We start from the raw sequence: 22959 nt of genomic DNA, 5'->3' as shown, positions 1-22959 counted from the left end.
TTAAATTTCAGTGTTGATTCTTTGTTTTTGGCAATTGCCATAATAATAGTCCTTGACTTATGTCCACTCACTTAGTGACTATTTGAAGATATAATAGCACTGGAAAAAAGTGATTTAGGACCATTGCAACATTCTGAGGTCATGTGATACAGCCAGCTTCCCACGAACAAAGTCAATGGGGGAAGTCAAATTAATTTAATGGCCACATGATTCATTTAACAACTACAGTGATTTACTTAACAACCATGTCAAAAGTTATAAAATCAGACTTGACTCAATAACTGCCTTGCTTAGCAACATTAATTTTGATCCCAACTGGATCATAAGTCAAGGACTGCTTGTAAGTTATATTTGACAATTTATAATGTTTTAAAATAGGTACTTTCCCAATCAAACATTCAAGATATACGTGTCAACACATTTTTAAATGTGTTGACACATTTTAAAAGTTTTAAATTCCAAACCGGAACCAAAATTTCACATTTTGCTTACAACATTGGTATATTCACATTGGAACATTTGGTAGATTTTATTTTTGTGGCTTTTTTCTCTGAAGTAACCAATCTCTTTCTGTAAGCATATAACATTCGAATAACAGACATTATACATACTCAGGGTAGAACGGTTGAATTCTTGGTGTTCTGTTGAACTTCAGGAAAACTATCAAATTTAGAGAACATTAAGATCCCAGCATGTAAAGTTGCTGTAGTATGGAAAACACTGGAAAAGCTGACTTGCAATAACATTAAATGTGCTAACTGTTGTAAGGGAATCTTGCCAAAAAGATAACGTATCTCCAGGTCAATATTCATATTTGCAATCTTTTCTGATGAAATGTAATAGTAGATGCTATTGGGCACATTCAACTAGTCAGAGTTTGATCTGAAGTATCATGATTCCAGCTTCTCTGTGCCCCTCCCCTGCTTTACCCCACCCCCACCCCCAATCCAGGAAAAAAAGTAAAGTATCAAACAAAACCTAAGGAGGTAGACTTTTCCATGCTTGAGTTATGATTTTTTAATAGTTGCTATTCTTGCAATAGGAATCTTGTTTTCTGTGAAATGTAATATTCCCTTGAAAATGACTAAGATTCAGTGATCGTTACATAACTGAAATTTTCTTAAAATGTCAAAAAAAATGTCCTTTTTTTGTAGTAATTTTGTTAAACGTTACAAATAAAGACATAAAAACTAATATGAACTAAAAAGGAACAAAAAAGCGTATAAAAGGAAAAATAAAAAGGAAAATAGAAAAAAAATAAGAATATGGCAAAGCAAAAGAAAAAAAACCCATATAAATAATTGACCTCCTCCTTCATCACAACAAAAATAAACAATTTTAGTAATATCACCTCTAAAAAAAAACCCCACAAATGATCTCTTCTTCCCATATACCATTTGTTATTTATTAACAAATCCTTAAAACCTTTCTGATCAGCAAAAAATCCATTAAGGTTACCAGAGACAACAATCTTATCTATATATTTATATTAATTTCTTTTACTTCTAACAACCTTAATCTTTTGTCCTTTCAAATAATGTCATAGAACTTTATTTCTTTTCTTTTCTTTGTCCCTTCACACAAAATTCTTCAAAGTTTTAACAAGTCTCTTTTGTAAATTCAGTATAGGAAACGTATCCAGGTCACAATCTTGGTGTGTTATTTGTATATCATTTTTAATTGTTATAACATTAACTGGTTTCATTTGTATATCTAGGGTAACTCCTTTAAAAAAAAAACATTCTGTCATTTTTAAATCCAGTTTCAAATCGGTCTCAGTCTTATCTGGTAAAACTTGTTTTTCTTTCATAATACCTTTTAAACACTATCTAAAATAGCAACAACTCTTAAAATTAACTTCTGGGTCCATTGTTCAAAAATATTCTTCAATACTCCAACATGAAATTATTTTGCTCCATTTGTCTTAGTAAGTCAGATATAAGCGTTCTTCTTCTTTAATTGTAATCTTTTGTTCCTTCTGGTTCCCTCTAGTATCCAACCTTCAAAGTTCATAGGTGACATTTTAAAATGTTTTTTAAAAGGATATCTTTAAAAGAATTGCATTTAAAAAAAATATATCAGATTGTGTAGGCAAAGTCAGAGGTAGTATTTAACAGGTTCTGACCAGTTCTGGAGAACCCGTAGTGAAAATTTTGAGTAGTTCGGAAAATCGGTAAATACAACCTCTATCTGGCCTCACCCCCATCTATTCTCTGCCTCCCAAGTCCCATCTGATTGAGAGGAAACGGGGATTTTGCAGTAACCTTTCCCTGGAGTTGGGAAGGAATGGAGATTTTACAGTATACTTCTCCTGCCACGCCCACCAAGCCATGCCACGCCCACCAAGCCACGCCCACAGAACCGATAGTAAAAAAAATTGAATCCCACCACTGGGCAAAGTGTGTTATCAAAACTCATTCTGGGTTTTGCACCCTGCTTTTCTATGTAGCCCAGATTCAAGCTGGCCTAGCAGAAGTAACAATGAGTTTTGATGGCCCTCCTCCCTTGCTTGCACAGGCAAAGTGAGAGTTCTGTAGAAATGTCCTCAGGCCTCAGCTGCCTGCTTTGTCTGTTCAGGCCTGCAGAAGGCAGTCATAGTTTTAAATGTATGGGATCCCCTGTGACACATACAATATTTAATGATTAAAAGTGGCATATTTATCTCTTGCACAACCCTAACCACAATCAGGTGGTATGTGTGTGTGTGTGTGATGATGATGCTACTGCAGTCTGAACATCTGGCTTATAGTGTTACATAAGAATATGGAAAAATACTTTACTTTTACTTTTTTTTTAATAATCATTCAGATCCAGAAGGAATATTGTCAGATAGGCAGCTTCCATGGTAATGCACGATTTACTGAAATAACTTACTTTTAACCAACCTTGTCAGATTTAAGATTCTGGCAAATTATCGCTCACGACAACAACCCATATGAATAATGCTATTCACAGAAGTCTGAAGTGAAATCTATAACAATGTGACTTCTCCTATTTATAGTAACCTGCAGCAGCATTACAAGATGAGTAATTATAAATTGAATCTCTATATTGGCTCTTAATTCCAATTTATTACTGTCTATTCCTATCTAAAAGGCCGCTAAAACAGCATCTCAGTGTTTGGAGTACAAATCTAGAACAGGGATTAATGTTAATCCCTGTTCTTAAAATAAGTGAGGCAACATATCTCAGGTGGAAGATTCTAGAAGATTCTAGCAAAATACTAGAGAAGGAAGCTAGAAGCCAGGCAAGCTATGCTATATAGCTAGTCTATGTTCTACCTGAAGGTTGGCAAAGATATTTCTCAAAAGTCAATAATAAAGATTGAAATAGTCACCCCTGGCTGGGACAGGCCTGTGTGTGGTTTCTTCTATCCTTCAGAAGAACAACAAACTGGAGTCTGAGGAGATAACGCATTTTCTGACTCAGTTTTGGAAAACAGATTAATTTGCCAATTTGAAATTATTCAGGTAAGTTTACTCTTCATTAATTTCAACGATAGAGACTAATTAGAAAGAATGTCAAAATATATAACTTATTTTGGAAATATAGATTCTTATAAAAGACCAACTGATGTCTAGTGACAAAAATCTCATATTGGATTGAGATTCTGTTTCCAATTTGCTTCCAAATAACTTTTTGCACATTGGAAAAAGATGTCAAAAACAACTAACTTTGCAGTGGGAAGATAGATAATGTGGAAAAAACAATTTTAAATATTATGACTACTGTTACCATAGATCCTGACTATAAGGGGGAGTTCCTATTTCTGGAACTGAATATGTTCTGTATGCAAAAGTTTGAGGTTCACTTTTGGGCAGCTAAAACAGTTGCCTTGAATTACTTCATTTCCCCTGAAGCCTTCTGATTTCAGACTTTTACTATCACTCTTTAGCTCATATATACATGCATTTGCATTTGAAGAAATCATTCATTTATTTAAAGCTTATTTATACTACCTGCCATGCTCTGTACCTCCAGAATGCATATAACGGTAAAATATTTTATAAAATGTAAAATAAATCATAATTTCAAAAATTAAAATGTATGCTGGACCTTATGCAAAATGTGTACAGAGAGAAAAGTTGAGTTATAAAGAATACAGCTGAAAAGAGCAAGGAATAATTCAAATTAAAGGAGGCAGGAGGAAAGGCAAATATGCTGAAAAATTAGTAAATGGTTTTGAAATACATAAAAAGGGCTAAACACCGTGCCCTAGTGAATGGAATTAATAATAAAAGCGATGAAATATTTGAGATGGTGTTGAAGTGACATAATATAGAAGCACTGTTTTAGACGTCTGTTTGGGAATAATAGTGGTGTAGGGGAACTGAAATGAATATTGTAACTCTTGGTGTCAAAGAAAAAATATTGGAAAAGAAAAGATAAATGTAGTGAGAACATCAAACATGATGAATCTGGATGTGTTGCTAAGGGAATGCTAATGTTTGGATATGGTTCATTAATGGAGCAGCCATGTAACTTGTTCATCATATGTGTGAAGGCTGCATCTGTTCCTAATAATTAGAACAAATCTTTTTATTGTTCCCTTAGGCAAAGGGAAAGGTACTAAGAGTGAGTACAAAAAGACTGCGGGATTCATTAAGCATGCCTTGCAAGGTGTTTCTGCAGAATTCTAATCAAAATTGTACAAGAGGGAATGAAGAGCAACTTTTGGGAAGTTGCTACTACTGAGTACTGTGTAGTCACCTGACCTCAGGGTTACTACTCAGGTGACCCTGAGGACACAGATAAACCTCCAAGTGCTTCAAAGACCCTCTAAAATAGGGGTGTCAAACTTGTGTCATCATGGTGGCGTCACGTGACATAATGGGACTTTTCCCCCTTTGCTAAACCGGCATGGGTGTGGCCAGCATCCAGCCCATGGGCCGCGAGTTTGGTAGCCCTGCTCTAAAAGGATGCAAATGACAGCTGCCTGCAAGGAATATAAATCCTTCCATTCCCTACTATCCTGTCAGAGCTGAAGAAGCTTCTTGGATGAGAAGCTAAACATCTTCAAAGAAAAAATAAGAACGTCCAATTGCCTCCTGAAAAAGCACCTTTGGGCTAAATTGAGAAATGTACACTTTTGAGAAAGAAAGTCTATTATGTGATTTAAAAAGAACTTATACTAAGGTAAACAGTCTTGAAGTAGCAAATGTTTTATGTGAAAGAGGTTCCAATTTCTGTAAAATGTATAAGGACTGAGCATGCATCATCAGAGCAAAAGATTAGACTTAAAAATACACTCAGAAAAATAAATGAAATTTAGCACAATTCTTAGCTTTTTCCTACTTCTGTAAAGATAGATTATCCTTCCAACTGATGCTACCTCTATAAGAAGTTGATTTTTGTATTTTGCTTTTGTTTTTTTGAGCCTTCAAGTCAGTGTTGATTCCTGACAACTTCCTGGATTAATCACTACAGTTTTCCTGGCAAGGGTTTTTGGAAAAAATTGCCATTGCCTCTTTCCTAGAGCTGAGATTGTGGCTGGCCCAAAGTCACCCAGCTGGTTTTGTGCCTAAAGTAGGACTAAACCTCACAGTAGCCCAGTTTCTAGCCTGATGTCTGAATAGGTACACTGTACTGGCTCTCCTGCGGGAGATTATTACCAATAAAATCCTTCTTGCAGATTTCTATTTTAATTGAAAGAGAATTTTAGCTCTTCCCCCTCCTTGGCATACAGCTTTTTGGCTCATCTCTCCTCTGCCAGAGAACTGCCTGCAGTTTTCCAAAAATAATAAAAGTTTTTCCACCTGGAGAAGGAGGAGTTATGGGGAAATCTGCCATTTGCCATGTGCTGAGAAGAAGATGTTGACTGAGAATATCTGTCTTTTGCTTGGCATGCAGCTGTCAGTCTGAAGTACTGTGAAAGTAGCCTTGTTCCACAAGAAGTATTTAAGAAGCATATGGTAAAACAAGATCAGGTCAAGGACTGATGGACAGTCTGAATCTTGTAATGAGTGACCAGTACAAAGGAAGAAGAACACTGGTTATGTTTAGAGAATAAGTAAGGTAGAGCACAAGATCACAATAAATAAGATAGATCACAAGAAAGGGGAAGGCTAAGGAAACAATAGCTGGATGGAGTTGAATTGGTCCTCAAAAGAGAGGGATAAAAAATATAAAGAACAAAAGCAATACATGAAGCTGTGTATGTATGTGGGGGAAGCAAATACGATTTATAAGTATAAAAAGGTATGAAGAAGTATAATGAATGGTGTTTGTGTTAATTAGATTTCATTAGATTTCTTTTTCTTATGTCATAACTTTATTTGGTTTATTCTTTCTTAATCAGTTTTCTCACTTTGCACATGATTATTTCTTTCAAAGGTGAACAGCATGATGCATAGGTATATACATACATATATAATTTGTACTCAAATATATAAAACATATAAAATGGGTTACGAGTAGTGGAATAATACTACCTTGCAATGTCACATTCCAAGGTGAATTGTTTTTTTCAGCATCTGTCTAAATTGAAAGAAGAAGGCACATCCTTTCTCTTAAGAGGGAGTGTATTGGATGGCATGGCCTCTCTTTCTGACAATTGCCAACAAATATCTACAACAGGGGTGTCAAACTCATGGCCAATGGGCCGGATGTGTCACATGCTGTCCCTGCCCCCACCCAGTTTAGAGAAGGGGAAAAAAGTCCCAATACATCATGTGACAACACTGTGACGATGAGAGTTTGACACCCCTGATCTACAAGATCAAGAACACTTTTGTTGACAAATGGAAATGCTAGATGCATATACATATATGGCACTTTACTATATATATTTTTGGTCTGAAGTTGTTTAGGGCCTTAATGGTTATTTTATCAAAGCTTAAATTTGGGGTGATAGCAGCATATATCACATATTCAGGATGCTGTACTCCAAATCTCTTGATAACTGTTTCCAGGGATTTCATAAAAACACTGACTACCGTGGGGAATAGGGTGTTTCTTTGTGGCACTTTGTGGCACTGTTGCTGGAGTTTTAAAACTATTCACCCAATGAGTGACACCACAGGTAGCAGTGGGGAACATCTGAAAACAATGCTGTTGAATCCCAGCCCACCTTGTAAAATAATATAACCACTGCTATAAGACAAATTCCTTGTGTATCCAATCACACTTGTCCAATAAAGAATTCTGTTCTATTCTATAGGGGAAAAAAATCCACTAGGAAATCAAGCAAAAAGTAAAAAGGTTCTATTGCCATATCTTCTCCCAGTGTGGGTCATCTAATTTGATCCCACAACAAATGGAGAAAAAATTATTTACCATATTTTTTTGGCATATAAGATGCATCTTTTTCCCCCCTAAAAGGGGGTGAAAAATTAGGTGCGTCTTATACACCGAATGTAGCCCCACCCACCCACTGGCCCCCACTCTTTGACCTCTGCCTCCCAGCAGTTTACCTCCTTGCAGCAAGCAGCAAGAAGAAACAGCTCGCTTCAGCACAGCCTAATTAGCACAAGTTGATTGGATCAGCCTCCCAACTCTTAGCTGTTTTGCTCTCAGCTGTTTTGCACCGGTTTCTGCTGCTTGCTGCAAGGAGGTAAATTGCTGGGAGCAGATTTTTTTTTCTTGTGCTAATCAAGCTATGCTGAAAACAAAAATGAAAGTAAAGCAGGCTATTTGCTGTAACAAGGCAAAATTGCTGGGAGGCAGAGGCAGAGGCAGATTTCTTTTTCTTGTTTTCCTCACCAAAAAAGGTATGTGCGTCTTATAGTCCGGAGTATCTTATACTCCAAAAAATATGGTACTGCAAGTCTGTCCACAAGTAGACAGAAGATAGAAGTCTTTTTTTCAAATGAATTTGCAGCTCCTCTTATAATAGTAAGTGAAGTCAAAGGTCAGGAGAGCTTTCACCCAGCTTCAGTTAATGGACCAGATGTAGCTACTTCTGGAACTTGGTGCTATGGTAACAGTCATTCAAATTCTCATCATTTTGCAAACACATTTTTTTTTTTTTTTTTGGCAGCTGCCTTTGACGATTGTGGTTGATCCAACATACAGTGGCCAAGCAAATAACAGTTTGGACAGTTTAGCCAAGTCATATATATTCTGCAGGAGCTGCACTAGCTGCCAGTAGTTTTCTGAGTCCAATTCAAAGTGCTGGTCATTACTTATAAAGGCCTTATGTCAACAGACAATACCATTCAACATAATACAAATAGGAAGTGAAAGCTGTGCTTTAAATTAGAAGGGATTTTTTTTCTCTTTTAAACAACACTCTTCATTGTAAGGTTGATGACAATTTTGGACACCATGTAATTTTGCAGCCAACAGCAGCGTTTAACCAGAAGTAAATCCAACATTCAGTTTATTCTCTTGAACATCAGCACAAGCCTATAAATGACTATTTAGACATGGTGCTTTCTTTCAGGGAAATAAGCACAGGATTGTAATCCAAGAATAATCTTTCCCAAGTTGAGAATGCTGGGAACAAAACTGAAAGGTGCCAAGTTTGCAAAGCCTGTCTTAGAATATTTAGCAGCTGGGTGCCAGCTTGACCAAGCTGAAATCGGAAGACAAGATCTAAAATTCGGAATGTAAGCAAGCAAACAAGCAAGTGATAATCTTTGGTCCTTTTGAGAGATGCTACTGCTAAACTAGAATTGTTCTTAGAGCAAGAAACTGAAAAAAACCTAGTCACACCTAAGTAACCTTGATACATGAGGAAGAAGGAAATATCCCTGTAACTCAAAGCAACCAGGGAAAGCCTTTGACAGGCTCCCATGAGGAAGCCAATGTCCCAGTGAATGGAGTAAGAAAAAGATTTAAGCTGCTTATGGCTGGTCCAAGGCTTTAACAAAGGCCTGCTGGAATAGGGCAGGAAGTGACAAAGCAACCACTTGGCACACGTCTGCCTTTCCAACAGTATTCAATGAGTAGATAGTTTCAAGTTCACTAGAGGACAATCTCAGCATTGTGATGCCTCTTGCCCACCAAGCAGACTACAGAGGTTTTCAAGAAGAGAAGATTGCCAAGTTTCTGGTCTAAATTTGCAAATAAATCATATTGAAGGCTGTCCATGGAGAATCAGGCTAACCACAATTTTGTCTGATCGAAGCTCCTCTTTCATTTTTACATGTTTTCTGAACACACACACTTCCCACCCACCCCCATCCCAGTGGATCACTCAATCATGTTGACATAGTATTATATAGCATGGGTTTGAAATCTCAGCCACCAAATCTGGATTGCCAAAGAAATATTGCATCATCTTTTGCAGCAAAACAACAAGTTAACTGATTACCATCTTATCTCAGAAACATTTGTGGATCACAGTCCATGTTATCAATGACTGGGTATGAATTATGAGTTGCTTCATGTGTAATTATTGCAGTACTTTTGAATTACCAGGAAAGGCAACGGTGACACACTGGACAATTTTGCATTTGGAATCCAAATTATTTAAACTTTTTTTTTTAAATCTCTTACAGCAGAGGTCTTCAAACTTGGCAGCTTTAAGACTTGTAGACTTCAACTCCCAGAATTCTCCAGCCAGCATAACTGGCTGGAGAATTCTGGGAGTTGAAGTCCACAAGTCTTAAAGCTGCCAAGTTTGAAGACCTCTGTTTTACAGTTTGATTGAAGAGAGGAGAAACTAAGCAATTCACCTTTGATTTTTATATAGGTATATCAAACTATTCTCAAAGGCAAAAAATAGAAAAGAAACAGGCTAGGCTGGTTTTCTTGCAGGTCAGAGCTGGCAGCCATAAATGCAGGGAGGGAACTGAATGAGCAGAAAAGGAACAGCAGACTGGGATGATTACATTCCCAGATTACCATACACTGCTATCTTGTATAACTGTGACGGGAAATGCTGAAAGGAGTTTTCCCTTCTACAAAAGTCTTAAAGGTAGAGAGCCTTTCCAAAGCCCAGAGCTTCAAACTATGTCCCACACTTTCTTGCAAGATGAAGAAACTGTGTGAGATGACTTTCATGGGTTAACATTTCTGCAGAGCAGCTGTTGCAATGAATTGAAAGTCTCTGGAGGAAATGAAACAGAGAATGTGTTGAGGAGGGGGAGTTATATTGCACATCTGGGGAGGGGAAATTAATATAAGTTCTTTGCATATTAAGCAGCTGAATTGAAGTGTATGATCTAAAAATAAGGAGAGGAGATATGGGAGGTGAATAGCTGTCACTCAAGATGAGAAAATGAAGGGCTTTAGCAAGGGATCTGTTTAATCTATCCCTACCCTTATTTAATGATCGGACACTGAACCCCTTCAGTCAAGTAAGAAAAAGGGTCAGGTTATGGGTCACAATGTCATACAGGAAAATGAGCCGCTTTCATGGCCCTCAGTGAATGGAGTAGCATACTTTGGAACAACACCTTCTACTCCCTCCTTCACACTTGCAGGGAAAATTTTCAGTAACCCTAAGAAGTCATCCTATATGTGGAACTGATTGGCTATATCATGGCAGCACTCAGACAGTGGGAGGTTGTTGCCCAAACTACATAGTTGTATATCATGGGTTTAGTAAATGCTTTCACAGGGAGCATATTTTATCTGTAAAAGGGTTTTTGTCCCTCAATACAAATTAAAATCAATCTCACCCATATGTATACTGAAACAGAGAAGTGTAGTTACGGTAGTTGCTCCTGAGTAATGCATTAACTCTTGCATCTCATTTGACTCCTAGGAAGTTTGAAAACTACTTCAGGCAAATATTCTCTTTCCTCCTCTGCAAACATGATATGACAACAGCATGTTCCAAATGTGCAGAATTTCACAAGTACTTATGTGGGCTAAGGCAAAAATAATTGCAGAGAATTGCTAGAGGTAATATAAAGATGGTTTATTTGATCTAAGTTAAAATATTTATTTATTTATTGGAATTTGTCAAACAAATAGGTATGTTGTTATCTCTGATAGTCCTTAATGGACTTTTGCTGATATCAGGACTGAAACAATGAAGCATTGTGGATCTGTTTATAGATAAAAGATGGGATATGGGAAGAAAACTTTTGTTGTATTTTAAGAAGACTTGATAAATTGCTAAAATTGTGTGGCGTACTGGATGGTCTCTAAGTGGGTTGTTTTCTTCCAAATGTTTCTACAATTGTTTATATTTGTGATGAAATTGGAAAGTTACTTGTTTATATATTTCTTTTGTTTCTTTACTATATACTTATTTTTCTTCTTTTCTAATTGCCTATTTTTCTCCTTTTATTTCCTTTTCTGCACATTCTACTCTATTTATTCTATTTTTTTCAGTGTCTCTTGGTTTTTACTATTGTAATTCTATTTTGTAAAATTACTACCAGTATACTAAGAGGCAAGAGGTTGAAAGTGGACCCCAAATTTTGTATTGAATATTTTGATGTACCTTTTCTGCCCTGATAATCAGCTTGATGTGCCTTGCAGGTCAAGGGATGGTGAGCTGTTTCTCTTTTTACATAGGAAGCACCTCAAAAGAGATAGTGTTATTGGGGAGGGAGAGTTAAATCAGAAAATGAAGCTCACTGGAACAGGCTACTATTGATTGAGGATATTGTCAGTTTCAGTTAAGGTGCAGTAATGTATTCCCATTTCAGTTAAGCCGAAATGATGAAATATTTGAAATGTCATGGTACAAGTTCCATTGTTTTTTGTTTCCATTGTGACATCTCAATACACATTTTGTCAGATATATGCACACACCTCAGAAACACTTATGGTGATACTAAAGTGAGATTTATATGACAGATTTGAGATTCCACCAATGTAATGTAATACCCTGCGTCCAAACTGAACTGAAAGACAAACCTGTTGTGGCAGGTGATTTCTCACTTGCAAGTTGCACATTATGTAAGCAAACTGCAGAACAATGATAACCACACCACAAATGTTTCCATAGATTCTTAGATATGCACAAAATTTCAAAACAAACAAAATAAGTTGGCAGGTTGGGTTCTTGTGATCAGTATTCCAGATGTATTAAAAAAAATGACAAAGTTGGATAAATCTGTGGATCCTTAGGGATTTCCTGGCACCAGGTATAACAGGTCATCAATGTGAAACTGCTTGTCTTTGGAATAGATTGAGATTACCTATTCCTTGGGACCTCTGGTGGGAACACATATATCAAAAGCCATAGCAGTGGTGGGTTGCTCCCAGTTCGCACCGGTTCTCAAGAACCGGTAGTAAAAAATTTTAATAGTTTGGAGAACCGGTAATAAGATTGGCTGGCCACGCCCCCGAACCGGTTCCCGGCCCCGTCACCGTTCGCTTACCCCGCCCACTCCCAATCTATTGCTGCCTCCTGAGTCCCAGCTGATGGCTAGAGGGAAAAAAAACTGTTTAAACTCTTTCCGTGGGGCTTCAAAGGGCCGCCCTACAGCTGATCAGTGTTAAAAGAAAACAAATGAGTAGACGGGTGCCTGCAAAAATAGAAAAAACAGCCCCTTTCGGCTTCAGCATAGGTTAATTAGCACAAGTTGATTAGATCGGCCTCCCAACTCTCAGCTGATTTGCTCTCAGCTGTTTTGAGGAGGGCTCTGTTGCTAGCTGCAAAGAGTGTTTGGAGCAGATTTTTCCCCCCTAGCTATGCTGAAAAAACAAAACTGAAAGTAAAGCAGGGTCTTTGCTGCAACGTGACAAAATGAGGCAGAGAGAGATTTCTTTTTCTTTTTCCTCACCAAAAAAGGTAGGTGCAAAACTGCAAACAATGGGAAATTTAGGGCAAAAGAGGAGAGTTCAAGATTTTAAAACACAAAAGAAAAAAAGCTCTATTTAACTAGGGAATTGTAATAATTGAGATACTATTAATTGTATATTGTGTTGAAAGCAGAAATGGTTAAGTTGTGGTTTGGAGGAATATATGGGGAAATTATTTGGTTTATTATTATTGGTAAATATAATTAATTGATTTGTAAGAAATTGGATTGCATGGAAATAATTGGAATATTCATGTTCATATTGATTAATATACAAAAAAGATAGTTATATAACTAATTGATTTATATTAAAATGTTGAATTTGTATTAAACAACTGTAATATTACATAATTAACCAACGTGAGGATGGATATAAAAATAGATGACAATGGGAAGGGGTATAATATAGAATAGAAGGGGAAAATTGAATTTGATTAAGATTAGAGATGAGGATGAAGGGTAATATTGGTTTTTTAAAAAAATAGATGAGGAATAAATCTCATCTAACCAAGAGCCTTGGTTAGTACAGTGGACTAAAGCACTGTTATTAACATCTGCTGCTTGCAATTACTGCAAGTTCAAATCTCACCAGGCTCAAGGTTGACTCAGCCTTCCATCCTTTCAAAGGTAGGTAAAATGAGGACCCAGATTGTGGGGGCAATAAGCTGACTTTGTATAAATATACAAAAGTATGAAGGCTATTGCTTAACACATTGTAAGCCGCCCTGAGTCTCCGGAGAAGGGCAGCATACAAATTAAAAGCAAAAAAAAAATGGCAAAAAGGAAATATAGAAATTGTAAATTTAATTGAAATGACTAAACATTGTTTAAATTTGTGAACCGGCTAAATACTCTGTTCAAAGAAAATACATTGTATGTTTGTATGTGTGTTTCTAATTATTGCTATTTATTCATATTTGTTCTCTTTTATTCTTTAAAGTTTAACAATTCATTCTTTATCTTAATATCTTTATATTTGTTTGGGATTGCCTTTCTTCCCTTTCATCTTTTTTATTGTACAGCAATCTTTCTCCTCAAACCTACCACCTCTCTCTTTTCTTTCCTTCTTACTTTCTCTTCCCCCCTTCTTCTCCTCCCTACTTCCTCTTCCTTTCTCCTTCTCCTCCTCTCTTCCTCCCTCTCTTACCCTCACTCCTACTCTAATTTCCCTTCCCTTCCTTCATCCCTCTCTATTGCTGTATGCTTTTGTGCATATGGACTACTCAGAGAGCTGAAAAAATTATTTTTGACTGGTCCTCGCACTTTTGACCAGTCCTCGAACTTACGACTGTCCTCACATTTTACGTTTTTCTCCTTATCTTGTCACCAGGGTGAAGAGAAGCAGTTGTGAAATGAGTGACACGGTTGTTAAGAATGCTGCAATGGGCATAAATGATGACCAGTCATAAGTGCGAAGACCGGTCAAAAGTGCGAGGACCTGTCAGAAATCACTTTTTTCAGCCCTCTGGGTAATCCTTTTGTGCATATGGACAAGAAGCTGACAAACTCCATGCTTTATATGTGGATAGATTTTACTGAACAGCAATTGCCCAAGACTGATGGGAGTTGGATTCAGAGCATGTTGTACATCTCTGCTTCATAAGAATTTCTGCCTTTAGCTAAATTTAGAAATGTATCTGGGCCTGGGGCTTGGAATATGTTAAGGGACTGGTTTCATAGCTTTATTGATTGATAAATCATCTTGAGTAATGCTTCTATTGATTTTGTGGATGTTTTTACTGTTTTAATATTTTAAAATTATTTTAGTTGTTTTATACTTTTGAATTGTTAGCTGTTAGCCCAGAGTTACTTGGTTGAGTTTGGTGGTTATAGAAATTGAATAGCAATAGCACTTAGACTTATATACTGCATCACAGTGCTCTACAGCCCTCTCTAAGCAGTTTACAGAGTCAGCATATTGCCCTCCCCCGCATTTAGGAGGTAAAACCAAGGTTTCCATTTATTTATTTATATTTATATTTATTTATATTTATATTTATATTTATATTTATATTTATATTTATATTTATATTTATATTATTTATATTTATTCGTTTATTTGAGCCATGGTGCTGTAGTGGTTAGAGTGCAGTATTGCAAGCTAATTCTGTCAACTGCCAGGAGTTTAATCTTCACCGGCTCAAGATTGACTCAGTCTTCCATCCTTGTGAGGTTGGTAAAATGAGGACCCAGATTTTCGCCCTCTTTTTTTGGGGGGGGGAATAAATACGGTATATTTATTACTATAAACAAATGAGTAACAGATAGTTAAGGCTTTCTTTGTTCAACTGTAGGATGTTATGGATGATCACATGGGGAAACATTTTGTTCTGACCCAGCCTTCATGAGCCCCACTGAACAGCTTACTTGTGAGGAGAACCCCCCTTTTATTTAGAAAGGCAGGAATACATGGCATTCACTGACAAAGGCCCAGGTCACACATCCATAGGTGATTTACAAGCCGTAGCAGTCTCTTGAGTTCCCCACAGGGAGCCTCAATTGGCACTTCAATCCCAACACAAAGAGTCCTGACCAACCTGGTTAGTGGCAAGGAAATCCAGGCAAGGAATCCACCAGAGGGAACTCTTCTGGAGCATGAACGGATGTCTCCGACAACCACGCCTCGCTCAGCTTAGGCCCCAAAAACAGCTGTCTCTCTGCCTGAGCATGAATAGATGGGCCCTGCTCTGCATCTGGCTCTGAGACCTCCTGCCCCTCAGAGCCTTCCGCTGGCTCCGCTGGCAACCCAGGCACCTCCTCCATCTCCTCTGACTCCTCTGACTCGACTGCCATCTCCGCTGGCATGGCAGTCGACAAACCACAATACATTTCATGGACAGGTTACAAATGTGCTGTTTACTGATATATTTTTGATATATTTCTGGGCACAATTCACATTGTTGCCAATGATATTTCAGGAATGAATGACAAGGTTGCTATTTATTTAAATATTTGTCTAATACCCTCCAGTCATATTTTGGAAATATTTTACAGGAAGAAGAATCAACATATAAATATCAAGAAAAAATGTAATATGTGAAAGGTCCAAAATTAGGAAGGCAACCCAAAACATCAGTATGATACCAAAAGTACAGTAAACAAGAGATGCCTCTTGTTTTCACATAGCTACTGCTATTACCAGCCAGCTATGGCATGCTGTGCCTGGAGAATTAGAATTAGAGACATGTGACTGGGGAAATCAGCCATTCCTTGAAAGGGGTTATTGTCATCAAAGAAAACCAAATTTTACTTTAAAAATAAGGATAAAATCTGTTGCAATATTTTCAGGATCAGACTCAATAATATTAGTAAGAGTTAAAGGTTTAAATATATTTCCTTTTATTTACAATAGGCATTCTATATTCACTGAATATTCACAGATAGAAGCGAGGAAAAGGGTGTAGGTGGCTCCTTATATATACAATGGGTGGAGCTATAAGTGGGAGTGGTGAATTATGAATACATTAAGAAGTGAAGAATAAGTTAACCCCTGATACCCCGTTCATATATTATTTACACATTAGAGAATAAGGCATTTACATCTGACAAATCCCCCTCTAAATGCCAATTCGTTATACAACACCAATTACACTCAGATTCAGGACAATACAATACATACAACTTAGAAGTTAAATATTTGTGTTGCTTAGAAGGTAAAGGCTTTGTCAATATGTCAGCTAATTGTTCTGAGGTATCACAATGCACTGCTTTAATAAATCCATCCTGAGATAATTGTCTCACATGTTTAAATTTTATATCTATATGTCTGGACCTTTGTCCAATGGCATCAGATCTAGATATTTCAATGGCTGCTTTATTATCTTCATGCATAACAAAAGGCAAAACAGGTTTTTTCCAAACATCTGAAATTAAATCATTAAACCATACAAGGTTATTTGCAGCTTTGGATAAACAAACATATTCCGCTTCTGTCGTTGAAGTGGCCACTAGTTCTTGTTTACCAGTGTACCAGTAAACTGGACAGTCATTTAAGAGAAATATATAACCAGATGTACTTTTTCTACATGAGGTGTCTCCAGCCCAGTCTGCATCTGCATAACATGTAAGCTTTGGTTCTTTATTGTCTTTAGGTTCTAATATTAAGCAAAAGTCTAGTGTACTTTTCAGATATCTTAAAATTCTTTTAACAGCTTCCCAGTGATACATTGTTGGTTTGCTGACATGTCTGGATAATAGATTGAGTGGTAAGGCGATATCTGGTCTAGTCCAATTAGATATATAAAGAAGTGAACCTATGATTGATCTATAAAATGTGTTATCCTTGAATTCGGGGGAAGATTCATCAGTATTTCTTAGAAAATCAGTTTGCATAGGAGTATCACAAGGTTTGGCATTGTTTAAATTGCATTTATTTAAAAGTTCTACAATCTTATCTCTCTGAGTAAGTTTGAATCCCCTTCTAGTCTTATTAATTTGGACACCAAGATATTTGTTTACTTTACCTAGAGATTTTAACGAGAAATGTTCATTTAGTTTGGTTACAAAGGTTTCTCTTCTCTCTTTATGTTTTCCTATGTATAAAATGTCATCCACATAAATCAATACAAATTCAATGTAATCATCATCCTTTTTGACAAAAAAGCAGTTATCAGCAGTAGTAGCGTTGAAGTCCATGGTTCTAAGTACTTTCACTAAACAATCATACCATCGTTTACCAGATTGTTTTAACCCGTATAAACTCTTGTTTAACAACCAAATTTCATTTTTGTTTGTGTATTGACTGTGAGGTGCTCTTACGTATATTTCCTTATCTAGTTTAGCGTGTAGATACGCAGTCTGTATGTCGTATTGAAATACATCAAGGTTGAGTGCTGATGCTACCACTAGAGCTGTTTTGACACTCTCTGTTCTTACTGTGGGGGAATACGTGTCAGTATAGTCCTCCGGATATTTCTGTGCATAACCTTGTGCAACTAGTCTAGCTTTGTATAGCGTATTGCCTCCCTCTAAGTTCTTAATTTTATATATCCACCTGGTACCAATAATTGTTTTATCCTTAGGTGCAATTGCAGGTGTAAATACATTTAATCCTTGTAAACTTTCCATCTCTTTTTTCATCGCTAATTCCCATTTTTCCTTTTCTTCACGAGGGAGTCTTAACACTTCCTCATATGTATTGGGTGTTGTTGGCTCACCATCCATATGCATTATGTAATCCTTGTATTTATTTGGCATTTGATTTCTGGTGTTTCTAATGGTTTTTTCAGGTTTACTATCGTTATCATGCAAATATCTTGCTTCCTTTTTTGTTAATGTGTCTGTCTTAATTTTGTGTTGGCTATTTGTCCAAATTTTGGTTTTGTTCTTATTTTTGTTGATATTTTGCTTTTCTATGATCCCTTCTTCATGAGATTTTGTACCTTTATATTTATTTGGAAATATTTCATTAAGATGTAATTTAGACCAGTTAGCCTGTTCATGGAACACAGCTGTTCTGGAGACTATAAATTTGTTATTGTTATCAATGAATCTGTACCCTTTAGTACCGGTTTCATATCCCATAAATCTGAGTCTTCTGGATACGTTTTCTCCCTTTCTTCTTAATTGTTTAGGTATGTGTACGTCTGCAGTGACTCCAAATATATGCATGTGTGCTAATTTTGGTTTTCTATTATACATCACTTCATATGGTGTCTTATTTACAATGCTGGACCATGTTCTATTTTGTGTGTAATTTGAATAATGTAAGGCTTCTGACCAGAATTGTTTGCTTAAGCCAGCATCTTCCAATGTGCATCTAATCATGGTTTGTAATGTGGAATTTTTCCTCTCTACAATCCCGTTCTGGAATGCAGAAAATGGACTAGATGTGTAATGTAACATTCCTTTGTCTTTTAACCATTGGGAGAATTCTTTAGACATGAATTCGCATCCCCTATCTGTCATAATTTGTTTTATTTTGATGTTGTGTTGTGTTTCTATGCGTTTGTAAAATTCTTTAAATTTTTGAAATGTTTCATCTTTGTGTTTTAATGTATAAACAAACCCATAGCGGCTATAATCGTCCACTATTGTCAGGAAGTAACGTTTTCTATAAGTGATTGATGGAGTTAATGGACCAACTAAGTCCATGTGTACTAAATCAAAAATTTTGTTAGTTGATCTAGTAGATTTTCTTGGCCTGGGGCTAGTTTTTAGTTTTGTAGATTTACATACTGAGCATTCCAAATAGTTTTCACAATTTTTTATTTTAACACCTACTGCGTGTTCAGTCATTTTTTGTACTACAGGAAAACTGGCATGTCCTAACTTCCTATGTAAGATGTGAGCACACTCATCATGAATTGGCTTACCTATTTTTGGTTTTTTTTCATTGTGTGCATCTTTGTGATCATGAGATGTTTTACACTCATCATTGTCACTATTGCTAATATTTTCATCATCTACTTCAATACAATCTTCCATATTTGAGTCAATGTTATGCAACCATTTTTCCTTAGTTATCAGATAAGGTAGGCCTCCTTTAATCATCACTGTGCCTATATTTATTTTATTCTTCTCCAAAATCGCTTTTCCTTTTGAAAAAACAATGTTAATGTCAGAATCTCTACTTAGTTTTATAGCACTTAGTATGTTATGAGGTATCTCAGGTATTAGCAATACCCCCTCTATTTTTCCTAGACCAGGCAAGGTTACATTCCCTCTACCTAATACTTGCACCTTTTCTTGGTTAGCTACCTTTATTACAAATTTATCTTCTGCAAATGAAGACAATATATTTTTGTTATTAGTGGTGTGATTAGTTGCTCCAGAATCAATAAGCCAATTATTGTTCTCATTTTGCTGTATGTTAGTGTTGTCTTGTTTATTTAGCCCGTTCAGTGAGCCAGATTTTCTATCCTTTGAATTATCTCTGCCCCCTCTATTCTCTTTGTAATTTGGTGGGCTCCTATATCTATGTCTATCTATGGAAGACTGTCTATAATTGTATTTGTTTCTATATTCTGACCTATGCCTTTCTCTTGAAATTTTGGGACAGTCTCTTCTATTGTGTTCCCTGGATCCACAATTGTGGCATTTAAATGTTTCATTATATTTTTCTTGGAAAGCTACTTTCCTATATGGTTTGTGTTCTGTGTGATTGCTAGAACGATTCCTTCTTGAATTGTCTTCTGCTATCAATTTATTGGATAGACTTTCTATGGATAAATATCCTAGATTGATAGTGTCTAAATGTGACATAAAATTGTCCCATGATGAATCAAGTGAGTTGATAATAACACTTTTCATTGTTTGGTCTGAAATCACCTCCCCCCTCAAATGCAGCTCAGCTCTTATTTTGTTTAAATATATTAAATGCTCACTTATGGAAACCCCTGGTTTTACCCTAGATGAAAAGAAATCTTTAGACATCCTTGTGGTGGTAGCTACACTGTCACTGTGAAACAAATTAAACATGCATTGAATGATTTCTGAAACAGTCAGATTTGGCTTAATACTATGATACATTGCAGGAGACACACTAGATATTATTAAGAAAAATGCTCTATGGTGTAAACAATCTATTTTTAGAGTCCAAGGTCTTTTTGGGGGACTAGTGATAAAAAATAATAAGTTTTCCTTCATAAAGACAACCTGGAGCTGTTGATACCATTCTTGCAAATTAACGCCATCAACCCTTAGCTTTGGGAAGTCACTGGGTAAATTTCCGACATTATTGTGTCCATTACTTACAACCTGAGGTAGTCCGTGGTCTCGCAAGTGTAGAAAATTGCAAAACGGCATGGGGATGCTCGCAACGAGTCTGCATGGTCTCCTCGCCAGTTCATGTCTTCCCGGACCGTCTGCGTAGTTCTGCGCATGCGCGTTGTCCATTTCTTCTTTGGAGTCGTCGTGGAAGGTTCTCTCCATTGTGGCTCGCTCGTTCTGCTCCTCTTCAGATGAATCGGTCTCTGGTTCGATTTTGGGAGTCTTGACGACGGCGGCTGCTCTTCCTCTTCCCCTGAGGGCTTTGGTGCTTGCTTCGGTCTGTGGCGTAGGGCGGTACCGGCAGGGCTCTCTGGGTTCGGGCGTCGGCGTTCTCGTAGTCAGGATGGGAGCGGGCAGGTCTTGAGGCATCGGCTTGCTCGCTCGCTTCTTCGATAGCTGTTTGTTAATTTTTAGTTTTGGCCCAAATGCAGCAAAAAGCTTTTTCATTGCTGATTTTATTTGGGAGTTTGTTGAATCATCTTCACTTTCTGATTCTGATTCTTCTGAGGAGTTTGAATCTTCTTTTTCATTTTCGTTGTTTGATAACGTTTTTCGCGCCAGAAATTTTGAATTGAGCATTTTGATTGGCTCTGCTTCGCTCACCCTGGAGGCCTGTTGAAACCAAGATGGCTGCCATTCAAAATTTTGCGCGGGATCACCGTTTTTCTTCTTCGTAATGACTTTCTCTGCAGTCATATCACTCACTATTTTTGGGTCTTTAGACTTTTCATTAGTGATGTTTTTCTCTCTCGCTGCTCCGCTGTTCTTCAGCATATCTTGGAGTTTCGCGATGAGGCTTTCATCATTCTTCTGGCTCTTTAATAGTTTTAATATCTCTGACCTGAGTTCGTTATTCTCTATTTCGATTTCCTTCTGGTCATCAATTTCATCTATTATTTCTTCGTCTTCAGTGGTGTATTCTTCGGATTCTCTCGAAATTGCGTTTGTGGATTCGTTGATTATTTCTTGTTCTGTTTCCATTTCTTTGCTGTAGGCCCTGGTGTTGGGCCTATCTTTCTTAGACATTTTTAAGTTTTTTATTGAGTCAATTAACCATCCTCTGCTACCAGCTTGTTGCAATATTTTCAGGATCAGACTCAATAATATTAGTAAGAGTTAAAGGTTTAAATATATTTCCTTTTATTTACAATAGGCATTCTATATTCACTGAATATTCACAGATAGAAGCGAGGAAAAGGGTGTAGGTGGCTCCTTATATATACAATGGGTGGAGCTATAAGTGGGAGTGGTGAATTATGAATACATTAAGAAGTGAAGAATAAGTTAACCCCTGATACCCCGTTCATATATTATTTACACATTAGAGAATAAGGCATTTACATCTGACAAAATCCACACATTTTTATCCCAAATATATCCCAAATGCAAACTTTGAATATTAGAAGACCTTGGTTTAAAAAAAGCATGTAATACTCCTGACAAACCACAAGATGGCGATGGTCTGCTACAAGTAAAGGAAAAAGTCACTGCAAAGAACCTGGAGTGGAATTCAAATAATTTACAGATTATAAGATTATATTAATAAAAAAAATTCCTGCCCAACCTGAAGATGGATTATAGGCTGAAATATACACAATATCTGAAATGGTACAGAGAAATTAAAGACAATAAATTTATAGTACAGAAAAAGAAATTAAACTTGGCACAAATCCCTGTTTAAATCTTTTACCTGCATCAACAGAAATAACCAGATTGATGAAGCAAGAGTTCTTGCTTGATTTCTAAATTCTTACAACTTCTTGCAAATTCCAAACATTAATTGAAGGCTGCTGTGGTGGAATAGGAGGAATGGTGGGAGCAGTTTTTCTTACCAGCCTCTCTTCCTGGGCTGTTTTTAGGGGGAAAAATCAACTCACCGTTGCTCTTTAGGGAGGAAAAAAGCTCTTGCTGCTTCTAGCAGAGAGGGCAGCTCAGGGAATCTAGTTAGTTCCACATGACACACAGACTATCTTTCCAAACTGATAGGTAAATTCAGACTGACACACTGCTGGAATGAGGCCAAGAGACTGGCATCCACATCTTAAACATCCTAATTATTTTCATAATACATTAAATGCAAGAATGATATCTGACATCAGTTAAAAAAATAAGATCAGCAGGAACCAGGCGAGAAAGTTACAGAAGGTGTTTGTACCTCTTTCTTAGCTTGAAACAAAAATGGAACTTTAGGTCTTCAACAATAAACAAAGCTAGAAACATGATAAAAAGAGGATTCATTATAACACTCTGGATTTCAGAATAGCGTAAAATATGTATGTGCTCATTTAAATAATTTAATATCAAGAAAAAAAATTACAAATGTAATTAGTAGCATGATGAAAGCTAACACTGAGGCAGTTCAAAATGCCAAGAATTTTTAGGACTGCTTTCACACATGAAGTACCCGGGCAGTGGCAAGGGAAATCAAGATGAACAAGTAGTTTTATGGCATTTCAACCCATGCCTATTTTATGTGTGTGGAAATGTTGCACAGATGCCCAAAAGGTAATGCTTGTGAGACCCTGCAAATGCCACTATTCACAGGCTCTTAAATAAACCACAGAGATTGTGCTCAAAGATCTTCATTCCAATCAGAGGT

General features: G+C 36.8%; 2 long non-coding RNA genes across 2 annotated transcripts in view; one reads left to right on the top strand and one right to left on the bottom strand.

Annotated features, from left to right (window-relative positions):
* Positions 1–22276, bottom strand: part of LOC132711363 (uncharacterized) — a 50562-nt gene extending 28286 nt beyond the window's left edge. The window contains exon 1 of the long non-coding RNA XR_015733191.1: positions 22238–22276. This is a non-coding gene — a long non-coding RNA (uncharacterized LOC132711363). The remainder of the gene's footprint in view (positions 1–22237) is intronic.
* On the top strand, positions 3199–14360 carry LOC148114707 (uncharacterized). The gene is made up of 3 exons (XR_015733192.1): positions 3199–3470; positions 10655–10794; positions 13981–14360. It is a non-coding gene; the product is annotated as an uncharacterized LOC148114707 (long non-coding RNA).
* Positions 22277–22959: the final 683 nt, after the last annotated feature.

This window comes from Pantherophis guttatus, chromosome 3 (assembly GCF_059756535.1).
Source record: "Pantherophis guttatus breed Tessera chromosome 3, ASM5975653v1, whole genome shotgun sequence".
Lineage (NCBI taxonomy): Eukaryota > Metazoa > Chordata > Lepidosauria > Squamata > Colubridae > Pantherophis > Pantherophis guttatus.
The sequence above is the reverse complement of the archived record's forward strand: the minus strand, read 5'-3'. Positions and strand labels throughout refer to the sequence as shown.